The sequence below is a fragment of the Mesoplodon bidens genome (assembly GCF_964165515.1).
Source record: "Mesoplodon bidens genome assembly, chromosome: Y".
Classification (NCBI taxonomy): Eukaryota; Metazoa; Chordata; class Mammalia; order Artiodactyla; family Ziphiidae; genus Mesoplodon; species Mesoplodon bidens.
This window is the reverse complement of record NC_138180.1, coordinates 19406677-19429215: the sequence shown is the minus strand read 5'-3', so window position 1 is coordinate 19429215 and position 22539 is coordinate 19406677.

Below are 22539 nucleotides of genomic sequence, written 5' to 3'. Positions count from 1 at the left end.
ATCAAAATTTTCAATGGGCCTTGTCATCACAATGCTCCAAGCCCTTGTCATCACAATGCTCCATTACCATTGTCATCACAATCCTCCATGACCCTTGGCATCACAATGCTCCATGCCATTGTAATCACAATGCTCCATGAACACTCTCATAACATTGCTCCATGCCTTTGTCATCACAATTCTCCATGATCATTGTCATCACAATGCTCGATGCCCATCTCATCACAATGCTCCACGCCATTGTCATTACAATCCTCCATCACCCATGTATCACAGTTTTCCATGCCCTTGTCATCAAATTGCTCCATGCCCACACTCATCACAATAATGCAAGAAATATTTCAGACGAATGCTCCATGCCCTTGTCATCACAATGCTCCATTATCCCTGTCATTACAGTGCTCCATGAACCCAGCCATCACAATGTTCCAAGGCCTTGTCATCACAAGGCTCCAGGACGCATGTCATCAGAATGATCCATGGCCTTCTCATCACAATGCTTCATGCTCTGGTCATCACAATTCTCCAATACCCCTGAAATCACAATGTTCCATGGCCCTTTTCATCTCAATGCTCCATGAACCCTGTCATCAAAATGCACCATGCCCATAATCATAATGCTTCATGCTATTGTCATCACAATGAAACCAAAATGCTTCATGACCTCTGTCATCACAATGCTCCTAACACTTGTGATCACAATGTTCCATAACTCTTGTCATCACAACGCTCCATGATGCTCGTCATCACAGTTATCCATGGTCTCATCACAAAGCTCCATGACCTTTGTCCTCAAAATGCTCAATACACTTGTCATCACAATGCTGCCTGATAATTGTCGTCTGTATGCTCCTTGAATCCTGTCATGACAAGGCTCCATGCCTTTTTCCTCAAAATGATCCACGCCCTTTTCATCACAATATTCCAAGCCCCTGTAATCACAATGCTCCATGCCCTTGTCATCAAAAAGCTCCATGATGCATGTCATCAGAATGCTCCTTGGCTTTCTCATCACAATGCTCCATGCCCTTGTCATCACAATGCTCCAAGACCCCTGTAATCACAATGCTCCATGCTCCTTTTCATCAGAATGCTCCATGAGACTTGTCATCAAAAGGCTCCATGGTCTTCTCATCACAATGCTCCAGGACCTTATCATCACAATGCTCTATTCCCTTCTCATCACAATGCTCCATGATGCCTGTCATCACAATAACCCATGAATATTTTCTCTCTTCACAACGCTCCATGACCCATGACACACAATGATCTGGGACCCTTGTAATCAAAATCCAAATGATATTTCTCATCACAATGATCTATGCCGTTGTTATCCCAATGCTCCATGACCCCTGTAATTACAATGCTTCTTGACACTTGTCATCACAGTGCTCCATGACCCTTGTCATCACAATGTTCCATTCCTTTGTTGGCAAAATGCTACATGACCATGGCATCACAATGCTCCATGCACTTGTCATCAAAATATTCCATTACCATTGTCATCACAATCCTCCATGAACCTTGGGATCACATTGCTTCATGACCTTGTCATCACAGTGATCCTGACCCTTGTCTTCACAATGCTCCATGACACTTGGCATCACAGTGCTCCATGGCGCTGTCATCACAATTGACCATGACATATGTCATCACAATGCTCCCTGACACCAGTCTTCAAAATACTCCATGACCTTGTCATCACAATGCTCCATGCCCTTGTCATCACAATGCTCCAAGACGCCTGTAATCACAATGCTCCATGCCCTTTTCATCACAAAGCTCCATGACGTATGTCATCAGAATGCTCCATGGCCTTCTCATCACAATGCTCCATGGTCTTGTCATTACAATGCTCCAAGAACCTTGTAATCCCAATGCTCCATGGCCCTTTTCATCAGAATTATCCATGAGACTTGACATCACAAGGCTCCATGGTTTTCTCATCACAATGCTCCATGACCCTTGTCATCAAAATGCTCCATGCGCTTGTCATCAAAATACTCCAATACCATTGTCATAAGAATCCTCCACCAACATCGGGATCACATTGCTTCATGCCCTTGTCATCACAATGCTCCATGCTCCTAGAAATCTAAATGATCCATGAACTCTGTCATCACAATGCTCCAAACCCTTCTGATCACCATATTCCATAACACTTGTCATCACACGTATCCATGGTCTTCTCATCACAATACTCCATGACCTTTGTCATCACAATGCTCAATACACTTGTCATCACAATGCTCCCTGACACTTGTCGTCAGTATGCTCCTTGAACACGGTCATGACAAAGATACATGCCTTTTTCATCACAATGCTCCAAGGCGCCTGTAATCACAATGCTCCATGCCCTTGTCATCACAAAGATCCATGACACATGTCATCACAATGCTCCATGGCCTTCTCATCACAATGCTCCATGGCCTTGTCATTACAGTGCTCCTAGAACCCTGGAATCACAATGCTCCATGCCCCTTTTCATCAGAGTGTTCCATTAGACTTGTTATCAAAGGGCTCCATGGTCTTCTCAACAAAATACTCCAGGACCATGTCATCACAATGCTCCATTCCCTTGTCATTACAATCCTCCATGACCCGTGTATCATAGTGTTTTGTGCCCTAGTCATCACAATGTTCCATGCCAATTCTCATCACAATAATCCATGAAATTTTTTCAGAAAAATGCTCCATAACCTTTTCATCACAATGCTCCATTACAACTGTCATAACAATGCTCCATGACCGCTCCCATCACAATGACCTATGGCCGTGTCATCAAAAGGCTCCATGACCCTTGTCATAACAGTGCTCCAAGACCACTGTAATCACAATGCTCCATGCCTTTGTCATCACAAAGCTCCATGACGCATGTCATCAGAATGCTTCATGGTATTCTCATCACAATGCTCCATGCCCTTGTCATCACAATGCTCCAAGACCCCTGAAATCACAATGCTCCATGCCCGTTTTCATCTCAGTGATCTATGAACCCTGTCATCACAATGCACCATGAGCCCTGAAAGCAAAATGATCAGGGACACTTGTCATTAAAATGTGCCATGACCGTTGTCATCACAATGATCCATTCCCTTGTCATCCCAGTGCTCCATGAACCATGTAATCACAATGCTCCATGACGATTGTCATCACAGTGCTCCATGACCCTTCTCATCACAATGCTTCATGCCTTTGTCAGCAAAATGCTACATGACCTTGTCATCAACATGCTCCAAGCACTTGTCATCACAATCCTCCATGAACTTTGGGATCACAATGCTCCATGCCCTTGTCATCACAATGCACCATGCTCCTTGAAATCAAAATGATCCATGAACTCTGTCATCACAATGATCCAAACCCTAGTGATCACAATGTTCCATAACAATTGTCATCACAATGCTCCATGATGCCTGTCATCACAATACTACATGCCCTTGTCATTACAATGCTCCATGACCTTTGTCATCACAATGCTCCCTGGCACTTGCCATCAGTATGAACTTGAACCATGTCATGACAATGTTCCATGCCTTTTTAATCACAATGATCCATGCCCTTTTCATCACAATGCTCCAAGACTCCGATAATCACAATGCTCCATGCCTTTTTCACCAAAATGCTACAAGACCTTGTCACCACAAAGCTGCATGCGCTTGTCATCACAATCCTCCATGAACCTTGGGATCACATTGCTTCATGATCTTGGCATCACAATGCTCTATGTTCCTTGAAATCAAAATGATCCATTACCATTTTCATCACAATGCTCTAAATGCTTGTGTTCACAATGTTCCATAACACTTGTCATCACAACGCTCCATGATGCCTGTCATCACAATACTCCATGCCATTGTCATCACAATGTGCCATGGCCATTGTCATCACAATGCTCAATACACTTGTCATCACAATGCTCCCTGACATTTGTCGTCAGAATGCTCCTTGAACACTCTCATAAAAAGACTCCATGTCTTTTTCATCACAATGCTCCATCCAAATGTCACCAAAATACTCCACAAGCTTGTCATCACAATGCTCCATGACACTTGTCATCACATTGCTCCATGACCCCTGTCATCACAATGCTCCATGACACCTGTAATCACAATGCTTCGTGGCTCTTGTAATTAGAGTGCTCCATGACACTCGTCATCAACATAATCCATGGACTTCTCATCACTATGCTCCACCGTCTTGCCATCACAATGATCCATTCCCTGATCATCACAATGCTCCAAGTCCCTTGTCATCACATTTCTCCACGTCCTCCTCATAACAATGCTACAGGACATTTCTCATCACAATGTTACATGCTCTTGTCATCACAATTCTCCATGCACTTATCTTCACAATTCTCCAAGACCCCTGTAAGCACAATGCTCCATGCCCTTGTCATCACAAAGCTCCATGACGCATGTCATCAGTATGCTCCATGGTCTTCTCATCATAATGCTCCATGGCCTTCTCATCACAATGCTCCAAGACCCCTATAATCATAATGTTCCTTGCCACTTTTCATCTCAATGCTCCATGAACCCTCTCATCAAAATGCACCATGCCCATCATCGTAATGCTTCATGCTACTGTCATCACAATGAAATCAAAATGCTCCATGACCTCTGTCATTACCATACTCAAAACCCTAGTGCTCACATTGTTCCATAACACTTGTCATCACAATGCCCAATGACGCTCTTCATCACAATTATCAATGGTGTTCTCATCACAATGCTCCATAAACTTTGTCATCACAATGCTTAATACACTTGTCGTCACAATGTTGCCTGACACTTGTCATCAGTATGCTGCTTTTAACCTGTCATGACAAGGCTCCATGCCTTTTTCATCAAAATGATCCATGCCCTTTTCATCACAGTACTCCAAGACCACTGTAATCACAATGTCCTATGTCCTTGTCATCACAAAGCTCCATGATACATGTTATCAGAATTCTCCATGGCCTTCTCATCACAAGGCTATTAGCACTTGTCATCACAATGCTCCACGACCCCAGTAATCTCAATGCCCCATGCCTCTTTTTGTGAGAATACTCCAGGATAATTGTCATCACAAGGCTCCATGATCCGCTCATCACAATGCTCCAGGACGTTGTCATCAAAATGCTCCATTCCCTTGTCATCTCAATACTCCATGAATATTTTCAGCTCAATGCTCCATGACCTTCTCATCACAATGCTCCATGACCCATGTCATCACAATGCTCCATGACCTTTGTCATCACAATGCACAACACACTTGTCATCACAATGCTCCCTGGCACTTGCCATCAGTATGCACTTCAACTATGTCATGACAATGTTCCATGCCTTTTTCATCACAATGATCCATGCCCTTTTCATCACAATATTCCAAGACTACTGTAATCAAAATGCTCCATGACTTTTTCAGCAAAATGCTACAAGACCTTGTCACCACAATGCACCATGCGCTTGTCATCACAATCCTCCATGAACCTTGGCATAACATTGCTTCATGATCTTGGCATCACAATGCTCCATGCTCCTTGAAATCAACATGATCCATGACCACTTTCATCACAATGCTCTAAATTCTTGTGATCACAATGTTCCATAACACTTGTCATCAAAACGCTCCATGATGCCTGTCATCACAATACTCCATGCCCTTGTCATCACAATGCGCCCTGATCATTGTCATCACAATGCTCAATACACATGTCATCACAATGCTCCCTGACATTTGTCGTCACAATCCTCCTTGAACACTCTCTTAAAAAGACTCCATGCCTTTTTCATCACAATGCTCCATCCAAATATCATCGCAGTACTCCACAAGCTTTTCATCACAATGCTCCATGACACTTGTCATCACAATGCTCGATTCATTTCTCATCACAATTCTCCACGCCCTTGTCATTACAATCCTCCCTGACTCATGTATCACAGTGATCTGTGCCCTTGTCATCACAATGCTTCATGCCCACTCTCATCAAAATAATCCATGAAACATTTCAGACCAGTGATCCATGCCCTTGTCATCACAATGCTCCATTACCACTGTTATAACAATGTTCCATGATCCCTGCCAGCACAATGTTCCACGGTCTTGTCATCACACGTCTTCATGACACTTGTCATCACAATGCTCCAAGACCCCTGTAATCACAATGCTCCATGCCCTTTTCATCACAAAGCTCCATGATGCATGTTATCAGAAGTCTCCATGGCCTTCTCATCACATTGCTCGAAGCCCGTGTCATCACAATGCTCCATAACCATTGTCATCACAATCCTCTATGACACTTGGCATCACAATGCTCCATTCCATTGTCATCACAATGGAGCATGACATATGTCATCACAATGCTCCCTGACACCTGTCTTCACAATACTCCATGACGTTGTCATCACAATACTCCAAGCCCTTGTCATCACCATGCTCCATGATCGCTGTCATCACAATGATCCGTGACTCCAGTAATCACAATGCTTCAGGAATTTTGTCATCACAGTGGTCCATGCCCTCCTCATCACAATGCTCTGTGACATTTGTCACCACAATGCTCCATGAACTTTTCATCACAAAGCTCCTTGACCCATGTCATCACAAAGCTCCATTCCTTTGTCAGTAAAATGCTCCATGACCCTTGTAAGCAAAATGCTCCATGACCCATGTCATCACAATAAGCCATGTGCTTGTCAACACAATGCTCTAAAACATTCTCATCACAATGCTCCATAAAACTTGTCATCACAATGCTCCATTCACTTCTCATCAAAATGCTCTCTCACAACTGATATCACAAGGTTCCATCACTAGTCATCACAATAATCCCTCACCCGTGTCATCATAATGTTACATGACCCCTGTCATCACAATGCTACATGCCCTTATCCTCACAATGCTCCATGACCCCTGACATCACAGTGTTCGTTAACCTCTGTCATCAAAATATTCCTTGACACTTTTCATCAAATTGCTCCTTGATCCTGTCATCACAATGCTTCCCACCCTTCTCATCACAATGCACAACGCTCTTGTCATCAAAATGCTCCATAACCTTTGTCATCACAAAGCTCCATGACCCTTGGCATCACAAAGCTCCATGCCGCTTTTCATCTCAATGCTCCATGAACCCTGTCATCACAATGCACCATAAACTTCATCATGATGCTTCATGATATTGCCATCACAATGAAATCAAAAGGCACCAAGACCTCTGTTATCATAATGCTCCAAAGCCTTGGGATTACATTGTTGCATAACAGTTGTCATCACAACGCCCCTTGATGCTCCTCATCACAATTATCCATGGTCTTCTCATCACAATGCCCCATGCCTTTGTCATCACAATGTTCAATACACTTGTCATCACAATGCTCCCTGACACTTGTCGTCAGTATGCTCCTTGAAACCTGTCATGACAAGGCTCCGTGTTATTTCATCACAATAATCCATGCCCTTTTCATCACAATGCTCCAAGACCCCTGTAATGACAATGCTCCATGCCCTTGTGATCACAAAGCTCCATGACCCCTGTCATCACAATGCTACCTGCCCATATCATCACAATGCTCCATCACTCCTGACATCACAATGTTCCGTAACACTTGTCATCAAAATATTCCATGACCGTTTTCATCAAATTGTTACATGAACCTGTCATCACAATGCTCCCTGCCCTTCTCATTAGAGTGCACGGTACATTGTCATCAAAATGCTCCATGACGTTGGTCATCACAAACCGCCATGACCCTTGGTATCACAATGCCCCATGCCATTGTCATCACAATGCTCAATGAACACTCTTATCACTTTGCTCCATGTCCTTTTCATCACAAAGCTACATGACGCTTGTCATCACAATGCGTGATGCACTTCCCATCACAATGCTTCATGCCCTTCTCATTACAATGCTCTATGACCCATGTATCACAGTTTTCTGTGCCCTTGTCATCACATTGCTCCATGCCGACTCTCATCAAAATAATCCATGAAACTTTTCAGACCAATGTCCCATGCCCTTCTCATCACACTTCTCCATTACCCATGTCATAACAATGCTCCATGAACCCTGTCATTACAATGCACCATGCCCATATTCATAATGCTTCATGCTATTGTCATCACAATGAAATCAACATGCTCCATGACCTCTGTCATCACAATGCTCCAAACCCTTGTGATCAAAATGTTCCATATCACTTGTCATCACAACGCCCCATGACACTCATCATCACAATTATCCATGGTCTTCTCATCACAATGCTCCATGACATTTGGCATCACAATGTTCCATAACCCCTCTAATCACAATGCTCTCTGACAATTGTCATCGCAGTGCACCATGACACTCGTCATCACAATGCTCCATGCCTATGTCAGCAAAATGCTACATGACTTGTCATCACAATGCTCCCTGACACTTGTCGTCAAAATGCTCCATGAAGCCTATCATGAAAAGTCTCCATGCCTTTTTCATCACAATGCTCCATTCCCTTTTCACCACAATGCTCCATGCCATTGTCATCACATTACTCCACAAGCTTGTCATCAGAAAGCTCCATGAGCCTTGTCATCACAATGCTCCATGACCCCTGTCATCACAATGCTTCATGCCCCTTGTCATTACAGTGCTCCAAGAAGCTCGACATTACAATTATCCATGGTTTTTTCATCACAATGCTCCACGATTTTGCAATCACAATTCACCATGCCCTGGTCATCACAGTGCTACATGTCCTTTGTCATCAAAATTCACCACGTCCTTTTCATCACAATGTTCCATGACACTACTCAACACAATGTTTCATGCTCTTGACATCACAATTCTCCATGCACTTTTCATCGCAATGCTCCATGACCCCTCTCATAGCAAGCTCTATGCGTTTTTAATCTCAATGCTTCACGAACTTGTCATCAAAATTCTCAATGGCCCTGGTCATCACAATGTGCCAAGCCCTTGTCATCACAATGCTCCATTACCTTTGTCATCACAATCCTCCATGACATATGGCATCACAATGCTTCATGCCATTGTCATCACAATGGACCATGACTTATGTCATCACAATGCTCCCTGACACCTGTCTTCACAATAATCTGTGACCTTGTCATCACAATGTTCCATGCCCCTGTCATCACAATGCGCCATGCCCACTGTCATCACAATAATCCATGAAACTTTTCAGACCAATGATCCATGCCCCTTTTCATCTCAAAACACCATGAACCCTGTCATCACAATGCACCATACCTATCATAATAATGCTTCATGCTATTGTCATCACAATGAAATCAAAATACTCCATGACCTCTGTCTTCACAATGCTCCAAACCCTTGTGATCACAATGTTCCATATCACTTGTCATCACAACGCCCATGACACTCATCATCACAATTATCCATGGTCTTCTCATCAAAATGCTCAATACACTTGTCATCACAATGCTCCCTACCACTTTTCGTCAGTATGCTCCTTGAACCCTGTCATGACAAGGCTTCATGCCTTTTTCATCACAATGATTCATGCCCTTTGCATCACAATGCTCCAAGACACCTGTAATCAAAAGGCTCCCTGACGTTGTCATCACATAGCTCCATGATGCATGTCATCAGTATGGTCCATGGCATTCTCATCACAATGATCCATGACATTCTAATCAAAATGCACCACGATCTTGTCATCAAAATGCTCCATGACATTGGCCATCACAAAGCTCCATGACCCTTGGTATCACAATGCTCCATGCCATTGTCATCACAATGCTCCATGAACACTCTCATCACATTGCTCCATGCCCTTGTCATCACAACGCTCCATGACGCTTGTCATCACAACGCACGATGCACTTCTCATCACAATGCTCCATGCCCTTGTCATTACAATTCTCCATGACCCATGTAACACAGTGTTCCGTGCCCTTGTCATCACAATGCTCCATGCCCAATCTCATCACAATAATCCGTGAAACTTTTCAGACCAATGCTCCATAACCTTATCATGAAAATGCTCCATTATCACTCTCATAACAATGCTCCATGAACCGTGCCATCACAGTGTTCCACGGCCTTGTCATCACATGGCTCCATGACCCTTGTCATCACAATTCTCCAAGACCCCTGTAATCACAATGCTCCATGCCCTTGTCATCACAAAGCTCCATGATGCATGTCATCAGTATGCTCCATGGTCATCTCATCATAATGCTCCATGGCCTTCTCATCACAATGCTCCAAAACACCCATAATCACAATGCTCCCTGCTGCTTTTCATCTCAATGTTCCATGAACCCTGTCATCACAATGCACCATGCCCATCATCATAATGCTTCATGTTATTGTCTTCACAATGAAATCAAAATGCTCCATGACCTCTGTCATTACCATGCTCCAAACCCTAGTGATCCCATTGTTCCATAACAATTGTCATCACAATGCCCAATGACGCTCGTCATCACAATTATCAATGGTCTTCGCATCACAGTGCTCCATAAACTTTGTCATCACAATGCTCAATACACTTGTCATCACAATGTTGCCTGACACTTGCCGTCAGTATGCTCCTTGAACCCTGTCATGACGAGGCTTCATGCCTTTTTCATCACAATGATCCATGCCCTTTTCATCACAGTACTCCAAGACACCTGTAATCACAATGTCCCATGCCCTTGTCATCACAAAGCTCCATGATGCATGTTATCAAAATGCTCCATGGCCTTCTCATCACAATGCTATTAGCACTTGTCATCACAATGCTCCAAGACCCCTGTAATCACAATGCCCCATGCCTCTTTTAGTGAGAATGCTCCATGATAATTGTCATCACAAGGTTCCATGGTCCGCTCATCACAATGCTCCAGGACGTTGTCATCAAAAGGCTCCATTCCCTTGTCATCTCAATACTCCATGAATATTTTCAGCACAATGCTCCATGACCTTCTCATCACAATGCTCCATGACCCTGTCATCACAATGTTCCATGACCACAGTAATCACAATGCTCCATGACCCCTGACAACACAATGATCCTGGACTCTTGTCATCAAAATACTCCATGACACTTGTCATCACAAGATCCATGCTCAATTCATCCTAATGTTCCATGTCCCCTGTAATCACAATGATCCTTGACGCTTGTCATCACAGTGCTCCATCACCTTTGTCATCACAATGCTCCATGCCTTTGTCAGAAAAATGCTACATGACATTGTCATCACAATGCTCCATGCGATTGTCATCACAATCCTCCATGAACCTTGGGATCACACTGCTTCATGCCCTTGTCATCACAATGCTCCATGCTCCTTGAAATCAAAATGATCCATGAACTCTGTCATCATAATGATACAAACGCTTGTGATCACACTGTTCCATAAGACTTGTCATCACAATGCTCCATGATGCCTGTCATCGCAATACTCCATGACCTTGTCATCACAATGATCCATGACCTTTGTCATCACAATGCACTATACACTTGTCATCACAGTGCTCCCTGGCACTTGCCATCAGTATGCACTTGAAACATGTCATGACAATGCTCCGTGCCTTTTTCATCACAATGATCCATGCCCTTTTCATCACAATGCTCCAAGACTCCTGTAATAACAATGCTCCATGCCTTTTTCAGCAAAATGCTACAAGACCTTGTCACCACAGTGTTCCATGCGCTTGTCATCACAAACCTCCATGAACCTTGGGATCACATTGCTTCATGATCTTGGCATCACAATGCTCCATGCTCTTTGAAATCAAAATGATCCATGACCACTTTCATCACAATGCTCTAAATGCTTGTGATCACAATGTTCCATAACACTTGTCATCACAATGCTCCATGATGCCTGTCATCACAATACTCCATGCCCTTGTCATCACAATGCGCCATGACCATTGTCATCACAATGCTCAATACACTTGTCATCACAATGCTCCATGACATTTGTGGTCAGAATGCTCCTTGAACACTCTCATAAATAGACTCCATGCATTTTTCATCTCAATTATCCATCCAAATATCATCACAGTACTCCACAAGCTTGTCATCACAATGCTCGATGACACTTGTCATCACAATGCTCCATGACTCCTGTCATCACAGTGCTCCATGACACCTGTAACCACAATGCTCCATGGCTCTTGTAATTAGAGTGCTCCATTACACTCCTCATCAACATAATCCATGGACTTCTCATCACTATGCTCCACGGTCTTGCCGTCACAATGATCCATTACCTGATCATCACAACGCTCCAAGTCCCTTGTCATCACATTTCTCCACGTCCTCCTCATAACAATGCTACATGATATTTCTCATCACAATGTTACATGCTCTTGTCATCACAATTCTCCATGCACTTGTCATCGCAATGCTCCATGACTCCTGTCATAGCAAGCTCCATGCCCTTCTCATCACAATGCACCACGCCCTTGTCATCAAAATGCTCCATGACCTTTGTCATCACAAAGCTCCTTGATCCTTGGCATCACAATGCTCCATGCTATTGTCATCACAAAGCTCCATGAACCCTCTCATCACATTGCTCAATGCCATTGTCATCACGATGCTCCATGACGATTGTCATCAAAATGCTCGATTCACTTCTCATCACAATTCTCCACGCTCTTCTTACTACAATCCTCCCTGACTCATGTATCACAGTGATCCATGCCCTTGTCATCACAATGTTCCATGACCACTCTCATCAAAATAATCCATGAAACATTTCAGACCAATGATCTATGCCCTTGCCATCACAATGCTCCATTAACACTGTCATAACAATGCTCCATGATACCTGCCATTACAAAGTTCCACGGTCTTGTCATCACAAGGCTCCATGACACTTGTCATCACAATGCTCCAAGACCCCTGTAATCACAATGCTCCATGTTCTTTTCATCACTAAGCTCCATGACACATATCATCCGTATGCTCCATGGCTTTCTCATCACAATGCCCCATGCCCTTGTCATCACAATGCTTCAAGAACCCTGTAATCACAAAGCTCCCTGCCGCTTTTCATCTCAATGCTCCATGACCCTTGTCATCACAGTGCTACATGCCCTTAACCTCACAATGCTCCATGACCCCTGACATCACAGTGTTCCATAACCTCTGTCATCAAAATATTCCTTGACACTTCATCAAATTGCTCCTTGATCCTGTCAGCACAATGCTTCGTGCCCTTCTCATCACAATGCACAACGCCCTTGTCATCAAAATGCTCCATAACTTTTGTCATCACAAAGCTCCATGACCCTTGGCATCACAATGCTCCATGACGCTTGTCATCACAATGCTCGATGCCCTTCTCATCAAAACACTCCATGGCTTTGTCATTACAATCCTCCATGACCCATGTATCACAGTGTTCCGTGGCCTTTTCATCACAATGCTCCATGTCCACGCTCATCATAATAATCCATGAAATATTTCAGACTTATCCTCCATGACCCCTGACATCACAATGTTCCACGGCCTTGTCATCACAATGCTCCATGAACCCTCTCATCACATTGCTCAATGTCTTTGTCATCACAATGCTCCATGACGCTTGTCATCAAAATGCTCGATTCAATTCTCATCACAATTCTCCATGCCCTTGTCATTACAATCCTCCCTGACTCATGTATCACAGTGATCCGTGCCCTTGTCATCACAATGCTCCATGCCCACTCTCATCAAAATAATCCATGAAATATTTCAGTCCTATGATCCATGCCCTTGTCATCACAATGCTCCATTACCCCTGTCATAACAATGCTCCATGATCCCTGCCATCACAATGTTCCACGGTCTTGTCATCACAATGTTCCAAGACACCTGTAATCACAATTGTCCATGTCATTTTCATCACAAAGCTCCATGACGGATGTCATCAGAAGGCTCCATGGCATACTCATCACATTGCTCGAAGCCGTTGTCACCACAATGCTCCATAACCTTTGTCATCACAATCCTCCATGACACTTGGCATCACAATGCTCCATTCCATTGTCATCACAATGGAGCATGACATAAGTCATCACAATGCTCCCTGACACCTGTCTTCACAATATTCCATGACCTTGTCATCACAGTACTCCATGCCCTTGTCTTCACAATGCTCCATGACCGCTGTCATCACAATATTCTGTGACTCCAGTCATCACAATGCTTCATGACTTTTGTCATCACAATGGTCCATGCCCTCGTCATCACAAGGCTCTGTGACATTTGTCACCACAATGCTCCATGAAATTTTCATCACAAAGCTCCTTGACCCATGTCATCACAATGCTCCATTCCTTTGTCAGCACAATGCTCCGTGACCCTTTTCATCACAATGCTCCATGCCCATGTCAGCAAAATGCTCCATGACACATGTCATCACAATAAGCCATGCACTTGTCAACACAATGCTCTACAACTTTGTCATCACAATGCTCCATAAAATTTGTCATCACAATGCTCCATTCACTTCTCATCAAAATGCTCTCTGACAACTGATATCACAAGGTTCCATCACTAGTCATCACATTAATCCCTCACCCCTGTCATCACAATGTTCCATGACCCCTGTCATCACAATGCTACATGCCCTTATCCTCACAATGCTCCATGACCCCTGACATCACAATGTTCCATAACCTCTGTCATCAAAATATTCCTTGACACTTTTCATCAAATTGCTCCTTGATCCTGTCATCACAATGCTTCCTGCCCTTCTCATCACAATGCACAATGCCCTTGTCATCAAAATGCTCCGTAACCTTTGTCATCACAAAGCTCCATGACCCTTGGCATCACAATGCTCCATGACGCTTGTCTTCACAATGCTCGATGCTCTTCTCATCAAAATACTCCATGGCTTTGTCATTACAATCCTCCATGACCCATGTATCACAGTGTTTCGTGGCCTTTTCATCAAAATGCTCCATGTCCACGCTCATCATAATAATCCATGAAACATTTCAGACTTATGCTCCATGACCCCTGACATCACAATGTTTCACAACCTTGTCATCACAAGGTTCCATGACCCTTGTCATCACAATGTTCCAAGACCCCTGTTATCACAATGCTCCATGCCCTTATCATCACAAAGCTCCATGACGCATGTCATCAGTATGCTCCATGGATTTCTCATCACAGTGCTCCATGTCCTTGTCATCACAATGCTTCAAGACCCTTGTAATCACAAAGCTCCATGCCGCTTTTGATCTCAATGCTCCATGAACCCTGTCATCACAATGCACCATGCCCTTCATCATAATGCTTCATGCTATTGCCATCACAATGAAATCAAAATGCACGAATACCTCTTTCATCATAAAGCTCCAAACCCTTGTGATCACAATGTTCCATAACACTTGTCATCACAACGCCCCATGATGCTCCTCATCACAATTATCCATGGTCTTCTCATCACAATGCTCCATGTCTTTGTCATCACAATGCTCAATACACTTGTCATCACAATGCTCCCTGACACTTGTCATCAGTATGCTCCTTGAACCCTGTCATGACAAGGCTCTGTGTTATTTCATCACATTGATCCATGCCCTTTTCATCACAATGCTCCAAGACCCCTGTAATGACAATGCTCCATGCCCTTGGGATCACAAAGCTCCATGACCCCTGTCATCACAATGCTACCTGCCCTTATCATCACAATGCTCCATCACACCTGACCTCTTAATGTTCCCTAACATTTGTCATCAAAATATTCCATGACATTTTTCACCAAATTGCTCCATGAACCTGTCATCAGAATGCTCCCTGCCCTTCTCATCACAGTGCACCACACACTTGTCAGCAAATGCTCCATGACCTTTGTCATCACAAACCTCAATGACCCTTGGCATCACAATGCTCCATGCCATTGTCATCACAATGCTCCATGAACCCTCTTATCACATTGCTCCATGCCCTTTTCATCACAAAGCTCCATGACGCTTGTCATCACAATGCTTGATGCACTTCTCATCACAATGCTTCATGCCCATCTCATTACAATCCTCCATGACCCATGTATCACAGTGTTCCGTTCCTTGTCATCACAGTGCTCCATGCCCACTCTCATCACAATAATCCATGAAACTTTTCAGACCAATGTTCCATGCCCTTGTCATCAAAATGCTCCATTGCCCCTGTCATAAAAATGCTCCATGACCCCTGGCATCACAATATTCCATGGCCTTGTCATAACACTTCCCCATGACCCTTTTCATCACAGTGCTCCATCACCCTTGTCATCACAATGCTCGATGCCTTTGTCAGAAATATGATCCATGACCTTGTCATCAAAATGCTCCATGCACTTGTCATCACAATCCTCCATGAACCTTGGGATCACATTGATTTATGCCCTTGTCATCACAATGCTCCATTCTCCTTGAAATCAAAATGATCCATGACCTCTGTCATCACAATGATCCAAACCCTTGTGATCACAATGTTCCATAACACTTGTCATCACAATGCTCTAGGATGCCTGTCATCACAATACTCCATGCCCTTGTCATCACAATGCTCCATGACCTTTGTCATCACAATGCCCAATACACTTGTCATCACAATGCTCCCTGGCACTTGCCATCAGTATACAATTGAACCATGTCATGACAATGCTCCATGCATTTTTCATCACAATGATCCATGCCCTTTTCATCACAATGCTCCAAGACTCCTGTAATCACAATGCTCCATGCCTTTTTCAGCAAAATGCTACAAGACCTTGTCACCACAAAGCTCCATGCGTTTGTCATCACAATCCTCCATGAACCCTGGGATCACATTGCTTCATGATCTTGGCATCACAATGTTCCATGCTGTTTGAAATCAAAATGATCCATGACCACTTTCATCACAACGCTCTAAATGCTTGTGATCACAATGTTCCATAACTCTTTTCATCACAACGCTTCATGATGCCTGTCATAACAATACTCCATGCCCTTGTCATCACAATGCGCCATGACCAGTGTCATCACAATGCTTAATACACTTGTCATCACAATGCTCCCTGACATTTGCCGTCAGAATGCTTCTTGAACTCTCTCATAAATAGACTCCGTGCCTTTTTCATCACAATGCTCCATCCAAATGTCATCACAGTACTCCACAAGCTTGTCATCACAATGCTCCATGACACTTGTCATCACAATGCTCCATGACCCCTGTCATCACAATGCTCCATGACACCTGTAATCACAATGCTCCATGGCTCTTGGAATTAGAGTGCTCCATGACACTAGTCATCAACATAATCCATGGACTTCTCATCACTGTGCTCCACGGTCTTGCCATCACAATGATCTATTCCCTGATCATCACAATGCTCCAAGTCCCTTGTCATCACATTTCTCCACGTCCTCCTCATAACAATGCTACATGACATTTCTCATCACAATGTTACATGCTCTTGTCATCACAATTCTCCATGCACTTGTCATCGCAATGCTCCATGACCCCTGTCATAGCAAGCTCCATGCCCTTCTCATCACAATGCTTCAAGACCTTGTTATCAAATTTCTCAATGACCCTTGTCATCACAATGCTCCATGCCTTTATCAGAACTATTCTCCATAACCCTTGTTATTACAATGCTCTATTACCCCTGTCGTAACAATGCTCCATGACCCCTTTCATCACAATGCTCCAAGCACTTGTCATCACAATGCTCCATTACCTTTGTCATGACAATCCTCCATGACACTTGGAATCACAATGCTTCATGCCATTGTCATCACAATGGACCATGACATATGTCATCAAAATGCTCCCTGACACCTCTCTTCACAATATTCCATGACCTTGTCATCACAATGCTCCGTGCCCTTGTCATCACAATGCTCAATGCCCTTGTCATCACAATGTGCAGTGCCCACTGTCATCGCAATAGTCCATGAAACTTGTCAGACCTATGCTCCATGCCCCTATCATCACAATGCTCCATGCCCTTGTCATCAAAATGCTCCAAGACCCCTGTAATCACAATGCTCCGTGACTGCAGTCATTACAATGCCTCATGACTTTGGCATCAAAATTGTCCATTCCCTCGCCATAGCAAGGCTCTGTGACCGTTGTCACCACAATGCTCCATGAACTTTTCATCACAATGCTCTATGACCCTTCTCATCACAATGCCCCATGCCTTTATCAGCACAATGCTCCATGACATGTCATCACAATGCTCCATGCGTTGTCAGCACAATGCTCCATGATCCATGTCATCACAATGTGCCATCCGCTTGCCATCACAATGCTCCATTACTTTAGTCATCACAATGGACCATGACATATGTCATCACAATGTTCCAACATTAGTCACTACAATATTCCATCACACCTGTCATCACAATGTTCCATGACCCCAGTCATCACAGTGCTATATGCTCTTATCATCAAAATGCTCCTTGACCCCTGCCATCACCGTGTTCCACAGCCTTGTCATCACAAGGCTCGTTGACCCTTATCATCTCCATGCTCCAAGACCCCTGTAATCACAATGCACCGTGCCCATCATCATAATGCTTCATGCTATTGTCATCAAAATGAAATAAAAATGCTCCATGACCTCTGTCATTACCATGCTCCAAACCCTAGTGATCACAGTGTTCCATAACACTTGTCATCACAATGCCCAATGACGCTCATCATCACAATTATCAATGGTCTTCTCATCAAAATGCTCCATAAACTTGTCATCACAATGCTCTATTAACCCTGTTGTAACAATGCTCCATGACCGCTACCATCACAATGTTCCACGGCCTTGTCATCACAATGCTCCAAGACCCCTGTAATCAAAATGTCCCATGCCCTTTTCATCACAAAGCTACATAACGGATGTCATCAGAATGCTCCATGGCCTTCTGAGCACAATGAACCATGCCCTTGTCATCAGAATAACCCAAGACCCTTGTAATCACAATGCTCCATGCCCCTTTTCATCTCAATGCTTCATGAAACCTGTCATCACAATGCACCAAGCCCATCATCATAATGATTCATGCTATTGTCATCAAAATAAAATCAAAATGCTCCAGGACCTCTGTCATCCCAATGCTCCAAACCCTAGTGATCACAATGTTCCAAAGCACTTGTCATCACAACGCCCCATGACGCTCGTCATCACAATTACCCATGGTCTTCTCATCACAATGCTCCATGACCTTTGTCATCACAATGCTCAATACACTTGTCATCACAATGCTCCCTGCCACTTTTCGTCAGTATGCTCCTTGAACGCTGTCATGACAAGGCTCCATGCCATTTTCATCAAAATTGTCCATACCCTTTTGATCACAATGTTCCAAGAACCCTGTAATCACAAAGCTCCATGCACTTGTCATCACGAAGCTCCATGACGCATGTCATCAGAAGGCTCCATGGCCTTCTCATCACAATGCTCCATGCCCTTGTCATCACAATGCTCCAAGACCCCTGTAATCACAATGCTCCATGCCCCTTTTCATTAGAATGCTCCATGAGACTTGTAATCACAAGGTTCCATGGTCTTATCATCACAATGCTCCTGGACATTGTTATCAGAATGCTCCATTCCGTTGTCATCAAAATTCTCCATTTCTTTGTTAGCAAAATGCAACATGACCTTGTCATCTCTATGCTCCATGCGCTTGTCATCACAATCCTCCATGAACCTTGGGATCACATTGCTTCATGGCCTTGTCATCACAATGCTCCATGCTCCTTGAAATCAAAATGATCAATAACATCTGTCATCACAATGTCTCAAACACTTGTGATCACAATTTTCCATAATACTTGTCATCACAACACTCCATGAATCCTGTCATCACAATACTCCATGCCCTTGTCATCACAATACTGCATTATCTTTGTCATCACAATGCTCATTACACGTGTCATCACAATGCTCCCTGACACTTGGCATCAGAATGCTCCTTGAAACCTGTCATGAAAAGTCTCCATCCCTTTTTCATCACAATGCTTCATGCCATATTCATCACAATGCTCCATGCCATTGTCATCACAATACTCCACAAGCTGTTCATCAGAATGTTCCATGACCCTTTGTATCACTATTCTCCATGGCCCCTGGCATCACAATGCTCCATGACACCCATCATTACAATGCTCCATGCCTCGTGTCATTACAGTGCTCCTTTACGCTCTTCATCACAATAATCCATGGTCTTCTAATCACAAAACTCCACGGTCTTGCCATCACAATGCTCCATGCCCTGGTAATCACAATGCTCCATGTCCTTTGTCATCACAATTCTCCACATCCTTGTCATCACAATGCTCCATGACTCTTCTCATCACAATGATCCATGCCCTTGTCATCACAATGTTCCATGACCACTGTCAACACAGTGTTCCATGACCCCTGACCACACAATGATCCGGGATTCTTTTCATCAAAATGCTCCATGACCCTTGTCATCACAGTGATCCATGCCCTTGTCATCCCAGTGCTCCATGACCCCTGTAATCACAATGCTCCCTGACACTTATCATCACAGGGCTTTGTGACATTTGTCATCACAATGCTCCATGCCTTCTCAGCAAAATGCTACATGACCTTGTCATCACAATGTTCCATGCGCTTGTCATAACAATCCTCCATGAACCTTAGGATCACATTGTTTCCTGCCCTTGTCATCACAATGCTCCATCTTGCTTGAAATCAAAATGATCCATGACCTTTGTCATCACAATTCTCCAAACCCTTGTGATCACAATGTTCCATAACACTTTTCATCACAACGCTCCATGATGCCTGTCATCATAATACTCCTTGACCTGGTCATCACAATGTTCCATGACCTTTGTCATCACAGTGCTCAATACACTTGTCATCACAATGCTACCTGACAATTTTCGTCAGAATGCTCCTTGAACCTTGTCATGAAAAGGCTCCATGACTTTTTCATCACCATGCTCCATGCCCTTTTCATCACAATGCTCCGTGACCACTGTCATCACTGTAATCCATGAAACTTTTCAGACCAATGCTCCATGCCCGTGTCATCACATTGCTCCATACCCTTGTCATCACAATGCTCTGTGACTCCAGGCATCACAATGCTTCATGACCTTTGTCATCACAATGCTCCAAGACACTTGTCATCACAATGCTCCAAACCCTTGTCATCACAATGCTCCATTACCCGTGTCGTAACAATGCTCCATGACCCCTGCCATCACAACGTTCCAAGGCCTTGTCATCACAAGCCTCCATGACCCTTGTCATCACAATGCTCCAAGACCCCTGTAAGCACAATGTGCCATGCACTTGTCATCACAATGCTCCACAACTTTGTCATCGCAATGCTCCATAAATCTCGTCATCACAATGCTCAATGCACTTCTCATCAAAATGCTCTCTCACCACTGATATCACAATGTTCCATCACTAGTCATCACAATACTCCCTCACCCCTTTCATCACAATGTTCCATGACCCCTGTCAACACAATGCTCCATGACATTGTCATCACAATGCTCCATGCCCACTCTCATCACAATAATCCATGCAACTTCTCAGACAAATGGTTCATGGCCTTGTCCTCACTATGCTCCATTACAACTGTCATAACAATGCTCCATGGCCCCTGCCATCAGAATGTTCCACGGCCTTGTCATCACAAGGCTCCATGACCCTTGTCATCACAATTCTCCAAGACTACTATAATTACAATGCTCCATGCCCTTGTCTTCACAAAGCTCCATGACCCCTGTCATCACAATACTCCATGAACACTTTCAGCCAAATTCTCCATGACATTCTCATCACAATGCTCCATAACACCTGTCATCACAACACTCCATGACCCCTGACAACACAATGATCCGGGACTCTTGTCATCAACATGCTCCATGACACTTGTCATCACAATGATCCATGCCCTTCTCATCCCAATGCTCGATGAACCCTGTAATCACAATGCTCCATGTCGCTTACCATCACAGTTCTCCATGACCGTTGCCATCACAATGCTCTATGCCTTTGTCAGCAAAATGCTAAATGACCTTGTCATCACAAGGTTCCATGCTCTTATCATCACAATCCTCCATGAATCTTGGGATCACATTGATTCAGGCTCTTGTCATCACAATGCTACATTCTTTTGTCCGTACAATGCTCCATGACCCTTGTCATCACAATGTTCCATGCGCTTGTCAGCACAATGTTCCTTGACCCATGTCATCACAATGTGCCATGCGCTAGTCATCACAATGCTCCACAACCTTGTCACCACAATGCTCCATAAATCTTTTCATCACAATGCTCCATGCACTTCTCATCAAAATGCTCTCTCACAACTGATACCACAATGTTCCATCACTAGTCATCACAATACTCCCTCACCTCTGTCATCACAATGTTCCATGACCCCTCTCATCAGAATGATACATGCCCTTATCATCACAATGCTCCATGACCCCTGACATCAAAATGTTCCATAACCCCTGTCATCAAAGGCTCCATGACCCTTTTCATCACAATGTTACATAACCACTGTCATCAACATGTTCCATGACACTTTTCATCAAATTGCTCCATGAC